Source organism: Oncorhynchus keta, chromosome 14, assembly GCF_023373465.1.
Source record: "Oncorhynchus keta strain PuntledgeMale-10-30-2019 chromosome 14, Oket_V2, whole genome shotgun sequence".
Taxonomy (NCBI): Eukaryota; Metazoa; Chordata; class Actinopteri; order Salmoniformes; family Salmonidae; genus Oncorhynchus; species Oncorhynchus keta.
The window spans coordinates 37,682,044-37,699,865 of record NC_068434.1 but is presented as its reverse complement, the minus strand read 5'-3'; the positions used below and the strand labels follow the sequence as shown (position 1 = coordinate 37,699,865).

The window sequence follows — 17,822 nt, the reverse complement described above, 5'->3', positions numbered from 1 at the left end:
GTGTTAGCTAGGCACATCGAACACAAACACAGAGAATGGATGTAACATCTCTGGGGTGAGAGTCTCGTCTGGTCTCTCTTCTCTCCCCGAGCTACATATTGGTGCTTTAACGGGATGACAGAAAGAAAGAGGTCCCGAGAGGAGGCTTTAATATTACTGACATCCAGCCCTGCGCGAGGTCGAACAGAACAGTCCTCTTCAACCCCACTAAGGTATCACATTCATTTCCCATAAGGCCAGAGAGAAAGCCAAACTGTGCCACTTGTCACGCAATTCATTATCGTGAGAGAAATCTCTGAAGTGATTTACTGGGAAAAAGAGAGACAAACTGACAATAAAGGACATGAAAAGTGCTACCAGGTGTATTCCCTATTTGGGGGGGCTGAACCTTCACATGCCACCCATCAATATTCATCATCTCAAAGAGGAGATTGGCAGTTCAAAGTTATTCAATTTGCATGGCAGACCCCACCTCCAGGGTTATTATTAATAGAAGCATGTCTAGTTAACACGCTAGGTGTTTGAGCTGTGGGATCAATTAGAGTTACACTCACTGATATTGTGTCTGGTGGTCCATGTGTGAATGTGTGTGAGTGTGTGTGTGTGTTTCATGGCAGGAAGAACACACACAACACATTAATATTCAAACGTTCACACATCACTCAGAGATGGGCGACTGGCGGACGCAGCACCACTTTTGTAGGCCAGCGGATCGATTTAACCCCAAATATATATACAGTTGAACTCTGAAGTTTACATACACTTAGGTTGGAGTCATTAAAACTCATTTTTCAACCGCTCCACAAATTTCTTGTTAACAAACTATAGTTTTGGCAAGTCGGTTAGGACATCTACTTTGTGCATGACACAAGTCATTTTTCCAACAATTGTTTACAGACAGATTATTTCACTTATAATTCACTGTATCACAATTCCAGTGGGTCAGAAGTTTACATACACAAAGATGACTATGCCTTTAAACAGCTTGGTAAATTCCAGAAAATGATGTCATGTCTTTAGAAGCTTCTGATAGGCTAATTGACATAATTTGAGTCAATTGGAGGTGTACCTGTGGATGTATTTCAAGGCCTACCTTCAAACTCAGTGCCTCTTTACTTGACACCATGGGAAAATCTAAAGAAATCAGCCAATACCTCAGAAAACAATTGTAGACCTCCACAAGTCTGGTTCATCCTTGGGAGCAATTTTCAAATGCCTGAAGGTACCACGTTCATCTGTACAAACAATTGTAGACCTCCACAAGTCTGGTTCATCCTTGGGAGCAATTTTCAAATGCCTGAAGGTACCACGTTCATCTGTACAAACAATTGTAGACCTCCACAAGTCTGGTTCATCCTTGGGAGCAATTTTCAAATGCCTGAAGGTACCACGTTCATCTGTACAAACAATTGTAGACCTCCACAAGTCTGGTTCATCCTTGGGAGCAATTTTCAAATGCCTGAACGTACCACGTTCATCTGTACAAACAATTGTACGCAAGTATAAACACCATGGGACCACGCTGCCGTCATACCGCTCAGGAAAGAGATGCGTTCTGTCTCCTAGAGATGAACGTAATTTGGTGCGAAAAGTGAAAAGTGCAAATCAATCCCAGAACAACGGCAAAGGACCTTGTGAAGATGATGGAGGAAACAGGTACAAAAGTATCTATATCCACAGTAAAACAAGTCATATATCGACATAACTTGAAAGGCCACACAGCAAGGAAGAAACCACTGCTCCAAAACTGCCATAAAAAAGCCAGACTATGGTTTGCAACTGCACATGGGGACAAAGATTGTACTTTTTGGAGAAATGTCCTCTGTTTGGCCAAAATGACCATCGTTATGTTTGGAGGAAAAAGGGGGAGGCTTGCAAGCCGAAGAACACCCTCCCAACTGTGAAAGATGGGGGAGGCAGCATCATGCCGTGGGGGTGCTTTGCTGCAGGAGGGACTGCAGGAGGGACTGCTGCACTTCACAATGGCATCATGAGGCAGGAAAATTATTTGATGAAATTGATGCAACATCTCAAGACATCAGTCAGGAAGTTGAAGCTTGGTCGCAAATGGGTCTTCCAAATGGACAATGACCCAAAGCATACTTCCAAAGTTGTGGCAAAATGGCTTAAGGACAACAAAGTCAAGGTATTGGAGTGGCCAGCACAAAGCCCTGACCTCAATCCCATAGAAAATGTGTGGGCAGAACTGAAAAAGCATGTGCAAGCAAGGAGGCCTACAAACCTGACTCAGTTACACCAGCTCTGTCAGGAGGAAAGGGCCAAAATTCAACCAACTTATTGTGGGAAGCTTGTGGAAGGCTATCCAAAATGTTTGACCCAAGTTAAACAATTTAAAGTCAATGCTACCAAATACTAACTGAGTGTATATAAACTTCTGACCCACTGGGAATGTGATGAAAGAAATAAAAGCTGAAATAAATCATTCTCTCTACTATAATTCTGACATTACACATTCTTAAAATAAAGTGGTGATCCTAAATGACCTAAGACAGGGAATTTTTACTAGGATTAAGTGTCAGGAATTGTGAAAAACTGAGTTTAAATGTATTTGGCTAGGGTGTATGTACATTTCCGACATCAACTGTATATACTGTATATCAATGTATATACATATATACACTCACCGGACACTTTATTACACCACCATGTCCACGAAAATGGATAGCTCCTACATGCTCCTATGATGAGTGGTTGCCAATTTGTTTTACATATAGTTTTACATAAGTTGTTGTAATGTGTGTGTGCACAGCTTTCATCGTGGCAAAGGGTGGCTACTTTGATTAACACTTTTTTGGTTACGACATGATTGCATAGTTTTGATGTCTTCACTATTATTCTAAAATGTAAAAATAAAGAAAAACCCTGGAAGGTGTAGGTGTGTACAAGCTTTTTATTTCTAATGTGTATTTATTCAACCAGGCAAGCTCGTTAAGAACAAAAATCTTAATAAAAATGATGGAAGAACGACAGATTTTTACTTTGTCCGCACGGGGATTCATTCCAGAAACCTTTACTGGCCCAACGCTCTAACCACTAGGCTCCCTGTCGCCCCAACTTTTGACTGGTACTGTATATGTCATTAGTTTTACATGTGTTTATTTGCTTGACTGATGGAATGTTGACTTCTGGTTTGGCGAGCTAGCTAGTTAGCTGACTAATGTAAATATTTGCATTTAAAAAGATTCATCTCAGCACCGTCTGGTTTTTGATCAATGAGACCGGACTGTATTATGAAAATGGCAGAGACTGAGCTTGTGGTGAGAATGACTACTGCTCTGGACAGATGTGTGCTGGGCTTTTTTGGCACTGTAGCAGCAGCTACACGTTGGTTGTGGAGGAGTACAAATTCCAGGCTACAGAGAGGCTGAGCTGAGAATGACATCTGGGCCAGCCAGCCAACCAGCTCCATCACCATTATCTGGCATCACAGGCCACAGATCGAGAGGCCGAGGATAACATTAGAGTCGGCAACCCATCATCTAGCTCAGTTTTAGAGCCTGAGATCGCTGCTCTACTGAGGGAGTCCTGCTCTAGGACCTAGGCTATGACAATGTCGTCCTGTCCTTTGTTTTGATGTGTTGAATGTGTAACCCAAGTTTGTCTGGTAGGTTAGGTCTACTGTGTAGGCCAGGACTACTAATGTTTATGTTTGTACATTTTGAAATTGTCAAATAAAACTATCTATACAGACAGTGAGTCACGTGGGCGTGGCATTTTCAATTGAACATTAGAATGGGCAAAACGAGTGACGCAAGCAACTTTGAGCGTGTATGTCGTCGGTGCCAGGCACACCGAATCCAGTACCTCAAACAGACAAATAATGGCGCGGTACAAGTGTGGTGTGCAGAACGGCATCTCTGAACGCACAACTTGTCGATCTTTGTCACAGATGGGCTATTGCATCAGATGACCCCACCGGGTTCCACTCCTATCAGCTAAAAATAAGAAGAAGCGGCTCCAGTGGGCACGCGGTCACCAACACTGGACAATTGAAGAGAGGAAAACATTACCTGGGACATGTCAGCAAGTTCAGTTTACTTGAGTGGCCCGTGCAGTCCCCAGACCTCAAACGATAGAGCATCTTTGGGATGAGAAGGAAGGGGCTGTTCACAGCATGAATGTACCGCCGTCCAGCAACTGCATGATGCCATCGCGTCAGCATGGAGAAACATCCCTGTGATATGTTTCTGGCAACTTGTAGAATGCCCCAAATAATTCAGGCTGTTCTGGAGGCGGGGGGCGGGGGCGACCCGGTAGTACATGGGTGTACCTAATAAACTGGCCCGGCAAGTTTATTTATATTATACAACATTTCATTCTGACCGCTTGTGTGGGTGGGTATGGATGTGAATACACAGACCCACAGCAGCCCCTCATAATTGTGACCCCCAACCCCATCAAAGTTGCCCATCCCCGATATAGCTGGTTGCACTGTAACCTCCGTGAAGGCCTAAATAATATTTTCGCATGCAAGACTAAACCAGCTTTCAACCTGCAGAGCATAAACACACACGCACCCACGCACACACGCACGCACACACAGACACACACATAGACACACACATAGACCAAAAACCAAAACAGCAAGAAATGATGACACCATCTGGAAAGCTTTAGCTGGGAACGCCTGGAAATGAGGAGCATGTGGAGCAGATTCTGCAGGAGTGCTTGAGCGTGCCACAGGGCTGCACAGAGAACAAACACTCAACCGCAGCAGTTTACCAGGATAATGTTTTGTCACATGTACACACCCCGAGCCAGACAGGGAGGGACAGAGAGAGTGGAGGGTAGAGAGGATCTGGACTGGATCTGGACGGGAACAGGGATCCGCTAGTCTTTACAGGCAGACATAGTAACAGGAGAGACCACTAGACTGGCCTGACCCCAACACGTTGCCATGGCAACGGCGAGCTTTGTTGCCAAATTGCACAGGAAGGGAGGGGAGAGTGGGGGGAAAGGCTTGTATAAAACCCACACAGTCATCCCAGGCAGGGGGAAAGTATGGTACGGCCTGCATCTGAATATGGAGCATATGGATGTGGAAGTGCACTGCAGACAGGCCCTATAGGGACGGTAGTACAGCGAGTCAGCCGCATCCCCTGGTCTGGTCGTTCCCTGCGGTGCTTTTCACCGGGCATACAAAAACCACACGGCAGAAGAGGGGAGGAGCGGCGAGCAGCAGAGATAGATAGAGAGAAGGAGACAGAGAGGGGGAAAGTGAGAGAGAGAGCAAGGCAGAGGGAACAAGAGAGAGAGAGGAAGAGAGAGAGAGAAAAAGGCAGAGGGAACAGGACAGCGAGGAAGAGGGAAAAGCAGAGCAAGCGAGAGAGAGAGAGAGAAAGAGAATGGCAGATAGAAAGAGAGCGAAGAGAGAGCGAGAGAGAGGGTTCCTTCTGGTGGTGGTGGCTAATGAACATCATCACATTTCGCCGGCACTTCTCTTTCCATCCTCAGTAATTATTTAGGAGACACAAAGAGCCCAGCTGGGGATCACTTTTACATTAGAGGCTACAGAGAGGTTACAGGGGCATCTTTAAACAATTAGATACACTATGCCAGCCACGGAGTGCTTACAGAACCACACTACTTAGGTAACAGTTATCTTGTGGTTGTTTCTAATGGCATGTGAATGTTTTTGTAGAATGATGTTGCCTGTTTCTGCTCTTTTTGTTTCAGTAAGCTGTTGTTAGACATAATAATTGTGTTTCAATTAATCCCATTGGGAGAGAGTTTGTGACAGCTTGAATACATTATCAATGCTCTGACGGTTTAAATCCATGTCTCTGTTACAATGTCCACTATAACAACATCACAGCCCTGATCAAAGTCCTTTGTGTTTGTGTGTGTGTGTGTGTGTGTGTGTGTGTGTGTGTGTGTGTGTGTGTGTGTGTGTGTGTGTGTGTGTGTGTGTGTGTGTGTGTGTGTGTGTGTGTGTGTGTGTGTGTGTGTGTGTGTGTGTGTGTGTGTGTGTGTAGGCAGTCAGTCAATCCCCTGAGAGTAAACTAGGGACTACTTCTGCTTGGTCCCAATTGTTTTGCTGTCACAACTCAATGATAGCACCACCTTTCTGTGCCACATTCATACGGTCGCGTAACTTCTCCCCATTACAGCTGAGCATCTTCTCACTACATTAATGGAACCGCGCTCCCAGACATTGGGGCCCGTCAGAAAGAGTACACAACGTGAAACTCCTGCCACTCCCTAATATTTATTTTTTAAACACACAATCTAAAACTACAGAAAGACTCAAACACTCCTGTCACACACACACAAATGTCTAAAAAATATTTTTTGAGCGTACTGCTTGATCTGCCAGCAGGGTGAGGTGTAGAGGCGTCTATTCCGCCAGCTGCCTCACCTCCATTAAACCTGTCATCCTATGTGGTCCTCTTCCTCCCTTTGACAGGCAGCCGTCATCTCTCTCTCTTTATGGTGTAAATTACCAGCACCTGCAGCTGCTTCTGCCACCCGCTTCCCACAAAAATACTTAGCTCTCTTCACGGCCGTTCAGGCTGTGGCATTATGCATAAATGGTGGACTGTTCTGCACACATTAGCAGCCGGTAAATTACTGGGCCTGGTGGTGTGATTTAGATTGCATTGACTTAGCTGAGCGCCGCCTTGCTGCATTTATAGTACAACATTGAGCAGGCACTACCCCCTGATCAAATGCTGCTGTCAGTCCACACACAAGCACAGACACAGGCCATGCACACAGCCGAGCATAAAGGCGTGCGTGCACACACACACACACACACACAAACATACACCTTTAACTAAGTGGCAGTATACCCTTTACTTTACTCTGGCACACCGGCTATATCCCTTTCTAAAAAGCACTGACTGCATTGAGACAAACAGCTAATCAGTCTCTGAACATAACAGACCGCAGACAAAAACACACACTTCAACAGTGATCAATGTCATAATTGGCCCAACAAAAGGATCAAATAAACCAGATATGTTCACTGTTGTTAACAAATATCATGCCATTTTCCTTTTCATTTACTAATCCCTACTCCACAGAAGAAGTTAAGAAGTCATTCTAGTGCTCTCTCTCTCTCTCTCTCTCTCTCTCTCTCTCTCTCTCTCTCTCTCTCTCTCTCTCTCTCTCTCTCTCTCTCTCTCTCTCTCTCTCTCTCTCTCTCTCTCTCTCTCTCTCTCTCTCTCTCTCTCTCTCTCTCTCTCTCTCTCTCTCTCTCTCTCTCTCTCTCTCTCTCTCTCTCTCTCTCTCTCTCTCTCTCTCTCTCCACATCCACATCCAGATAACAGTTATCTGTAAACCCAAGCAAATTAGCACTCTGCTCTCCAGTCTTCTCCAATCCTTTCTCGCTCTCCTTTCTCTCTGTGCCTGTCTGTTTTTATTTAGAGAGGTGTGAGTGCTGGATAGGGTCCTGGACAGACTGACACCATATGGCCTGGCTGGGTCCCGTGAAGAAGAACGAGGGGAGAAGTATGGGGGACATGGTGACAATGGGGTGGTGCAAACAACAACAAACCCCACTCTAAATCTCTTTAATGGATCTGCTCTGACAAGTTCCCAGGAAACCAGAGAGGCCTAGCAGGGGCTGCATGTGCAACATCATTGAGTGAAAGAGGAGGAGGGAGTGAATGATAGAAAGGAAGACAGAACTGGCTGACTAGTTGACGAGCTTACTGGCTTGCTGACTGGCTGGCTGCACTGTACAGTACAGTACAGTACCAGTCAAAAATGTGGACACACCAACTCATCTAAGGGTTTTTCTTTATTTTTACTATTTTTTTACATTCTACAAACCTGTAGGCCATCATTGTAAATGACAATTGTTTCTGAACTGACTTGCCTAGTTAAATAAAAAATCAAATAAAACATGAAATTGAAGTTGAAGTTATTAAACAAATCAAAATGGATGTATGATTTTTCAAATTAGACACCCTTTGTCTTGATGACAGCTTTGCACACGCTTGGCATTCTCTCAACCAGCTTCACCTGGAATGTTTTTCCAATAGTCTTGAAGGAGTTCCCACATATGCTGAGCACCTGTTAGCTGCTTTTCCTTCACTCTGTGGTCCAACTCATCCCAAACCATCTCAATTGGGTTGAGGTAGGGTGTATGTGGAGGCCAGGTCATCTCATGCCGCACTCCATCACTCTCCATCTTGGTCAAATAACCCAAATAGTCTTGTTTTTTGGGTCAATGTCCTGTTGAAAAACAAATGATAGTCCCACTAAGCGCAAACCAGATGGTATGGCATATTGTTGCTATATGCTGTGGTAGCTATGCTGGTTAAGTGTGCTTTGAATTCTAAATAAATCACAGACAGTGTCACCAGCAAAGCACCCCCACACCATTACACCTCCTCCTCCATGCTTCAATGTGGGAACCACACATGCAGAGATCATCCATTAATCTACTCTGTGTCTCACAAAGACATGGCGGTTGGAACCAAAAATCTCAAATTTGGACTCATCAGATCAAAGGACAGATTTCCACCGGTCTAATGTCCATTGCTCATGTTTCTTGGCCCAAGCAAGTCTCTTCTTCTTATTGGTATCCTTTAGTAGTGGTTTCTTTGCAGCAATTCGATCATGAAGGCCTGATTCACACAGTCTCCTCTGCAACACTTGATGTTGAGATGTGTCTGTTACTTGAACTCTGTGAAGCATTTATTTGGGCTGCAATCTGAGATGCAGTTAACTCTAATGAACTTATCCTCTGTAGCAGAGATAACTCTGGGTCTTCCTTTCCTGTGGCGGTCCTCATGAGAGCCAGTTTCATCATAGACCTTAATGATTTTTGCAACTACACTTGAAGAAATGGTCAAAGGTCTTGAAATTTTCCAGATTGACTGACCTTCATTTCTAAATATTAATGATGGACTGCCATTTCTCTTTGCTTATTTGAGCTGTTCTTGCCATAATATGGACTTGGTCTTTTACCAAATAGGGCTATCTTCTGTATACCACACCTACTTTGTCACAACACAACCGACTGGCTCAAACACATCAAGAAGGAATGGAAATCCACAAATGAACTTTTAACAAGGCACACCTCGTGAAGCTGGTTGAGAGAATGCAAAGAGTGTGCAAAGCTGTCATCAAGGAAAGGGTTGACCTACTTTGAAGAATCTAAAATATATTTAGATTTCTTTAAAACTTTTTTGGCTACTACCTGATTCCATATGTGTTATTTCATAGTAGTTGACGTCATCATTATTATTCTACAATGTAGAAAATACTAAAAAATAAAGAAAAACCCTTGAATGATTAGGTGTGTCCAAACTTTTAACTGGTACTGAATATTGATTCAACATACAAATTGTAAGGCTTCAAATCCAATTGTATTTGTCGACAAAAGGTGTAGACTTTACTGTGAAATGCTTACTTTCGAACCATTTCCCAACAATACAAAGTAAAAAAGGAAACAGTAACAATATAAAATAAAAATAATGAGGCTATATACAAGGTGCGGATGTTGCCTGTAATCCATGGCTTCTGGTTGGGTTATGTATGTACGTAAGAGTGGGGACGATGCCGTCGATGCACTAATTAATGAAGCTGGTGACTGATGTGGTAAACTCCTCAATGTCATCGGATGAATGCCGGAACATACAGTGGGGGAAAAAAGTATTTAGTCAGCCACCAATTGTGCAAGTTCTCCCACTTAAAAAGATGAGAAAGGCCTGTAATTTCCATCATAGGTACACTTCAACTATGACAGACAAAATTAGAAAAAGAATCCAGAAAATCACATTGTAAGATTTTTAAAGAATTTATTTGCAAATTCTGGTGGAAAATAATTTCAGTTTTCCTGCATTAAAATCACCAGCCACAAGGAGCTTCGCCGCTGGGTGAGAATTTTCTTATTTGCTTTTGGCCCTATACAGCTCATTAAACTTCTTCAGGCTAGGGTCCTTTTTTCTCAATTTCCGCCTGAATGACGTGCCCAAAGTAAACTGCCTGTTGCTCAGGCCCTGAAGCCAGGATATGCTTATAATTGGTACCATTGGAAAGAAGACACTTTGAAGTTTGTAGAAATGTTAGAATAATGTAAGAGACTATAACACAATAGATATGGTAGGAGAAAGTCCAAAGAAAAGCCAACGGAATTGTTTTGAGAGCCCATGCTCTTACAATGGAAAGTATAGGAAAATAATTACATCTAGCTCCCAGTATGCAATTCCTATGGCTTCCATTGGGTGTCAGCACTCAATGTTCAAGGTTTCAGGCTTGTTTCTTCCAAAATTAGTGAGAATAATGAGTTATACTACAGGGACAGTCTTGGAAATTCATGTATGTGCGCGTAAATGAGGAGAAGACGCACCTGCCACTATCGTTTTCCGATTGAACATACACTTCTTCCAGTATGAAATATTATAGTTTGATTACATTTTATAGTTTGATTACATCCGAGGAGTCAATAGAACCATATTTTGACTTATTTTAATAAAGTTTAGTGGTAGATTTTTGGATCCCTTTCTCTGCATGTTGAACAAGTGGAATACTCAAATCAATGGCGCCAACTATACAGACATTTTGGGATATAAAATAAGTATTTTATCTAACAAAACGACACTACATGTTATAGCTGGGACCCTTTGGATGACAAATCAGGGGAAGATTTTCAAAAAGTGAATATTTATTCGCTATTTGTGAATTTATGAAACCTGTGCCGGTGGAAAAATATTTTTACGTGGGGCTCCGTCCTCAAACAATTGCATGGCATGCTTTCGCTACTGTAGAAATCGGACAGTGCAATTAGATTAACAAGAATTTAAGCTTTCAACCGATAAGACACTTGTATGTACATAAATGGTTAATATCCATAATTTTAATGATTATTTATTTGAATTGCATGCCCTCCAGTTCACCGGAAATTGTCTCACTAGCGGGATGCCTAGCCCGAGAGCAAACTCACAACAAAAAGTTTGTGTGTGAACATTTTGTTGAGCAAACTCACAATAATATTACAGCTGGTTGCCTTACAATTGTATGTTTAATCAACATCTTATTTTAGTATTTGTTTCAGTTTGCTGACTGGCTGCTAACTGGCTGACATGATGCTTCGCCAGTTTATGCATGGCAGCCCATATGGCCTGCGAACTTTCCGCCCACTGTTTCAGGAAGCTTCCTGCATTCCCCTCCTCGTTCCAGGCCCACACAGGCCCAAAAATACAATGTGGTGTCAGTGACGGATGCACATCCACTGGGGCTCTGTCTGTGAGTCTCTCTCTCTCTCTCTCTCTCTCTCCCTCTCCCTCTCCCTCTCCCTCTCTCTCTCTCTCTCCCTCTCTCTCTCTCTCTCTCTCTCTCTCTCTCTCTCTCTCTCTCTCTCTCTCTCTCTCTCTCCCTGTCTGTGTCCCTCTGTCTCTCTCTCTCTGTGGAGAAGAGAATGTGAGAAGTCCACCTTCCTGTATGGCTGCCACCTCAGCAACACCTACTGCCACCTACCTCCTGCTACTTCCTGCTCCTGATCTCCTCCAAAGGCTTCGCAGCAACACAACCAATAACCAAGTGTAGAGGCTCAATTCATAATGCTAACTGTACGATGATGACAACAAATCAATCTGTTAAGTCCTCACCCACTGTCGAATAGATTTAATATCATCAGTGAAGCTGTGTCAAATATTGTCTGGCTCTTATTGACAGACTAATGCCTTTCCCCTTAAGACAAAGTCTGAAGAAAAGCTCAAACTGCCTCTTAATTAGATGACAGTTGAAAAATTGAAAGTATAACAGTTTTGTCAGTTTCTCCCCCAAGCTCATCAGAGCAACAATGAAAAGTTTGACTGGATTCCCACTACTGAGAAGACAGAGGCTTGGATACCACTGTCCATGTTGCTTGTTGTCTGGTACCCAGGGAGAGACTCACTCTGTCCTGCTGTGAGGTGGATGAGAGTGTGGGATGAGCTTTATTCACACTGGAGGAGTGAGAGGGAGAGACTGTGGTGCAATGTTCCCTGTAATTGTTTTCTTCACTGAGCAAATGTCAGGTCTGCTGAGCACAAACTTGAACTTTGTGAAAATTCCGTGCAACTTCCGGCACGTGTTTACGGTGAACACTAAGGCTGTACCCTCTTTAAGTTATAGTTTTAACAGTGGCCAAGTAGGCCGCTATGGATTTTTGACCATAATACCTGAGTGACCTACCATTAAAAACAATGGAGAAAAACGCATCCCATAACATTTTAACATGGAAATAGCTGTTCTATCATTCAGCCTACAGTCGCAGCTACTCAATGCCTACATTCCATGAGACTTTAACAATAAACTTCAGACAAGAAGGTGACTGAAAATGTGTTTGACGCAAGAAACCACTTAACAAAATAAAATGAACTAATATTACAGAGAATCAGACAAAGTATGCTTCGCGCGCTCTGCTGATTGGCTACTTAGTGTCTCAAAATACAACACTTCCCCTTTAAGAAATAAAACATCTCTTTATCTGACTCGCTTTTCAAAGATGGCTAGAAATGTACACGTTTGGTGCTCTTGTAGGAAGCAACCACTCCCCCATTGTTGACTACAAATGAGTTATAACTGGGCTAATAACTCACTAACTAGCAAAGAATATGAACCAGTGTGCACACGTGGCTACAAGCAGCACTTACTTTGATCACAAAACAAGCACATCTACTCACGACCACACATCCTGTAGCCTAAACACAGTCCAGTTCAAAGTGAATGGCACAGATCCATACACGGAAATTGATATTTGCATTTAAGCCTACTGCAGCTCTGATTGGTTATGGCGCCGGTCTGTGTAGAGTACGGGCCTGAGTCATTCTTGTCAATGTGTAACAGTATAACTTTGTAGTATAACACTCTGACCTGGTTTAGGAACATTTGCCTGTCCTCACCCTGCCTCTTGCCTGACCCTTTTGTTTCCACTAAATATCAGACACTTGAACCATCTGACTCCTGTGTTTGCATCTGGGTCTCGCTCTGTGCCGTTATACATGCAGCTTGGAAGGAACATTGCTGTGGAGCCCTGGAACTGTGGAGAGCAGAAGGAAGGAAAGAAGGGAAGGAAGGAAGGAAGGAAGGAAGGAAGGAAGGAAGGAAGGAAGGAAGGAAGGAAGGAAGGAAGGAAGGAAGGAAGGAAGGAAGGAAGGAAGGAAGGAAGGAAAGGAAGGAAGGAAGGAAGGAAGGAAGGGGGGATGTAGGGAGGGGAAAGAAGGTTGATACACACCAGACCTGGGTTCAAATTTGATGTTTTATTGAAAATACTTCAGCTGTGCTTGATTGAGCTTGCCTGGCGCAATGGAACTAAGGTAATCATCCCAAAACTGTAAAGCGAACTCCGGTCTGGCACTCAAATGTGGTTATAGCGTGTCTCTCCTCTATATGCAGATCTTTCCCCCTCCCTCCACCTCTGTAGCCTGCCACTCCATTACCCTACATACTGTTTCCAGCCAAGGAACAAAGAGTGTGTGTGAAGTGAATGTGATACACAATACAATAGCCTCTTGCCATAACCTGCCTCTCACTCAGGGCTTTCTGTGACTGGCTGCTGAGTAACACACAATGCAGCTCTCCAATCCCCAGGGAGGTGCCGGTCATCCGATCCCTCTGATCCGACCTCAGGAGAGTCCCTGGCAGGATGCTAAACTGGGCCAGATTACAGGGGGCCACTTAACACGGAGTTTTCTGGAACCTATAAATCATAACCTGTTGGCACCTTGTGTTGGTGGAGGGCATAGATTTGAGCATAGAGTCTATTGGTGTCAAAATACATTTATTCATATAAGTCCTGTTAAGGGCTTTGTCCATTATGTTATCAGATCACAATTAATTTAATAATGAAATCTAATGCATTTGCTATGTGTACATGTATGTTTATTGACCCCCATACATGTTCGTATCTATTATCGAAAATGACTTTATTTCATCTGATAAAAGTAGCAAAATCCTGAAGAAACACAGAGCACTAAAGAAAAGTCGTCTTGTCAGACAGGCACCAAAATAATACAGCAAGCACAACAAGCCCAGTTCTCAGGTCTGTGTCTGAGTCAACCAGTGTAGTGTAGTGAAGTGTTTAGTATTTGTGCAACTGCATGCAGGTGGCTGCTCTGCCTCCGAGGGAGAGGAGGATGGCAGGGGAAAAGGGTACTTAAAGAAACATGCGCCATCAGAGGCCCCACTCATCTGTGAATGTATTGTGCTCCCTGTTGACCCAGCCTCCACACTGCTGCACACACACACACACACACACACACACACACACACACACACACACACACACACACACACACACACACACACACACACACACACACACACACACACACACACACACACACACACACACACACACACACACACACACACACACACACACAGAAAGACACACACATACACACAGCAAAGTCTTTCAATCTCTCACACGCCAGGCTTTAACCCAGATAGCTGGGTTAACCTTGTTTGTATTTCTCCCTCTGCAGGGGCAGGCAGCTCTCTCTGTTCAGTACAGCACTGCCTTTCCACTCCACTATGTTCACAGTTCACTTTCCAGTGTGTCTCTGTTTAATCACAGACAGGCCCTGAGCAGAGAGCAACTTCCTCGGTATAGCCTACACTGCAGAACATCCTGGTTAGTGTTAGATGAGCCTGACAACCAGTCAGGTGACGACTGCTTTGCATCCGTACCATTACCCTATGGGTTCTAGCACTAACTGAACAACATGGTGCTGCGTCTACCTAGGGGGCCATACAATACAACATCCTGACCTAGGAGAACAGAGGGAGAACACAGAGAGGAGCAGAAAATAAGGACAGACAGGAGGAAAGTCCAAAAAGACAAGTACCTCCAAGGTCTACGACTTAGCAGAGTCAGCCCAGCTCAGGCAGTAGCCTATCCTCTATGTACACCTCAATTTAATAGATTCATGAATTATGTATACTATACATAAAGAATCCTCAGAGATCAATCAGTGCATCAGTGTTTTGTCAAGCTGGGGGTTTTAAGAGCTAAAAGTAGAACACTATTTAGTATAGGCTAGGTGAAGTTCTGCTGATCTTCTGTATCGCCAGTAGGAATTTGCAAACTGACATAAGGTGGCCAAGCAGCACAGCAGTCGCCCACAAAGATGCACTCTGAAAGGCAAGGTGAAATCGCCACCAATCTATTGACAACCAGACAACTTTTCAGTACGACTGGCAAAAGACACCCAATCGCTGAAAAAGACATGAGAAAGGGAAGGCTGTGAATTTCAGAGAGGCTCTTCTACTGAAAGGAAATGGGAAAGCTGAGTGATTAAGCGTATTCAATGCACCTGTCAGTCCCCTCACACACATACAGTGGTTGCTCCACTAAAAGTTTTGCGATTTGCTGCGGTACTTAGAGGTCATTTGTGGTTTAGGACGGTACCCTGCGTCACCCCTTCATTGCTCCAGACCAGCGCAAGGGGGAGTTGGAGCACTAATTATGCTTTTGGGTCCTTCTGTGTGTCTAACTGACAATGAATGGGCGACATAAACCTAAATAGAAACTGATAATTGTGCACGACTTCAGTATTACTTACTAAAACTGCTGTTACACCAAGGTTTTTAATATTTTATTTTGTTATGATTATTTTGCTCTTATTGTAGTATTGTAGCCCACTCTCTACCAGTCATTTTGTACAGTGCCTGAGTGGCGCAATGGTTTAAGACATGTGTTGCTACAGATGCTGGTTCAGTACCTGTACTGAACTCGGCTGGGAGACCCATGAGATGACTGTAGGTATTTGGTTTCTCTCCCTCTAAAAACAGAAATAAATAATTCTAAATAACAAACTGGCTTGATTTACAAATTAGTAACAATCTCTCACCCAATGTTCAAGAATGTCCCTTTTCTCGCTCATTTTACATGATTTTGAAAAAACGAAATCATCTCCAAAATATAGCTACTTTTTTTAACAAAGCGATTATTATGATTTTTATTATTAATTTGGAATTATAGAAAAGCACCTTGGATATTCTCACAAATATATTATTAACCCTGTTATTAGCAGGACAATATACATTGGTTATGGCTCCCGAATGGCGCACAATGGGATTGCCTTGCAGTTCTCCAGCTGTATCCGCGCGAGGTTTAAGGCACGCGGGAAGGGAAGGGGGCACGGGATGGGCCGCAGAGCCGCGTACAGAAGACAAACCTCGCCCATGGGGAAGGGAGGAGAAGGGAGGGGTGGTGGACCCCCACCCTGCCACACTGGGTAGCACAGAGCAACACTTTAAGGGGCATTGCACTAATAGTGGCGCTGACTAGGGAAAGGCTCCCGCTGTTCTTAGTGCCAATCTGCACGTTCAAACTAAAACAATGTAACTGATAATGGCATCTTTATGCTTTTGTTAATAAAATAATGATGAAAATACCCTTTCAAAATGCCGATGTTTATTTAGTTATGGATCGATAACGAATAACTATGGGAATAAAAATCACTTAATTACAGAAATATTGGAACAAAGTTGTCTAATGAAGGTAAACAAATGGTTGCTTACTGGAAAATACTCTTTCAAACACACACAGTCACGTTGTACAGCACCATTATGGCTATTAGCAGGTAGCTGGAGGAGGAGGGTAAGGGGAGAATTCTATCATCAAATGTATGTCTAAGTTAGGTTGGCTGTATCACATCCGACCGTGATTGGGAGTCCCATAGGGCAGTGCACAATAGGCCCAGCATTTCTCTCCCTCTAAAAACAGAAATAAATGTTTTGGCCTTTACAAATATTATTTTGGCCTTTATTCAGATTACCATTGCTCACTTTCGTTTAAAAACAAAACAAAATAACCTCCAAAATGTCATTATATATTAACAAGTTTATGGCACAGTCATATAGCCCAGCACCTACATAAAGCTGAGTGACTCACTCATTCATGACTTTGGATCAAAATAAATACGTACCAACATTCTTTCTGATAGTCTTTAATAAAGAAATGGTTTGGTTATCCTGACCTGGACACCATGTGGGCTATTAGCAGGACAATATACCTTTACCAACACCTCTCTGTATTTTAATACTTTGTGGATGGGGCCTCCTGAGTGGCGCAGTGCAAACTGCATTGCTACAGATACCCATGCCGGCTGCCACAAGGAGACACATGACGCGGCTTTTGGTTTTAATTTAGAATCCAATCCTCTGTATGTAATTATTGGCGGAGAGTCACGTCATATTTTTCGATATACTGTAGGTCTACCGTAGGTGACTAGTGTTGAGTAATGTGCTGTTAAAAATGGTGTAGGTCTTATTTATTTAAAGAGCATATTGAAGTTCCATCCTAATGAAAATCCAGAGGCTATTATTATTATTCTAATTAATTAAGCAAGAACCTGTCAAAAGATTGGACACACCTACTCATTCCAGGGTTTTTCTTTATTTGTACTATTTTTTCATTGTAGAATAATAGTGAATAAGTCACAACTACGAAATAATACATATGGAATCAGTTAAGAACCAATCTTATTTACAATGACAGCCTACTCCATCCTCCCCGTGGGGGATTTGAACACCAGTCTTTCGTGTGCCCACATGACAAGGGGATTCTTTTGCTAAATAACCCAGTTGTCACGATCGTCGTATTGAGTAGACCAAAGCGCAGCGTGGTGTGAATGCACACTTTAATGAATGGATGAAAAAACATGAAGTACACTAAACAAACAAAACAAACGAACGTGACCGCTATAGAAACTGAGTGCTAACATGCAACATGACATAGACAATAACCCACGAAATATGGTTCCCAATCAGAGACAACGATATACAGCTGCCTCTAATTGAGAACCAATCTAGGCAACCATAGACATACATAAACACCTAGATGGTAAACAACCCCA

The 17,822-nt window shown here is 43.1% G+C and overlaps 1 protein-coding gene across 8 annotated transcripts in view; it reads right to left on the bottom strand.

The window, feature by feature from the left end:
- Positions 1–17,822, bottom strand: part of LOC118394081 (autism susceptibility gene 2 protein-like) — a 419,650-nt gene that overhangs the window by 329,850 nt on the left and 71,978 nt on the right. The window lies entirely within an intron of this gene.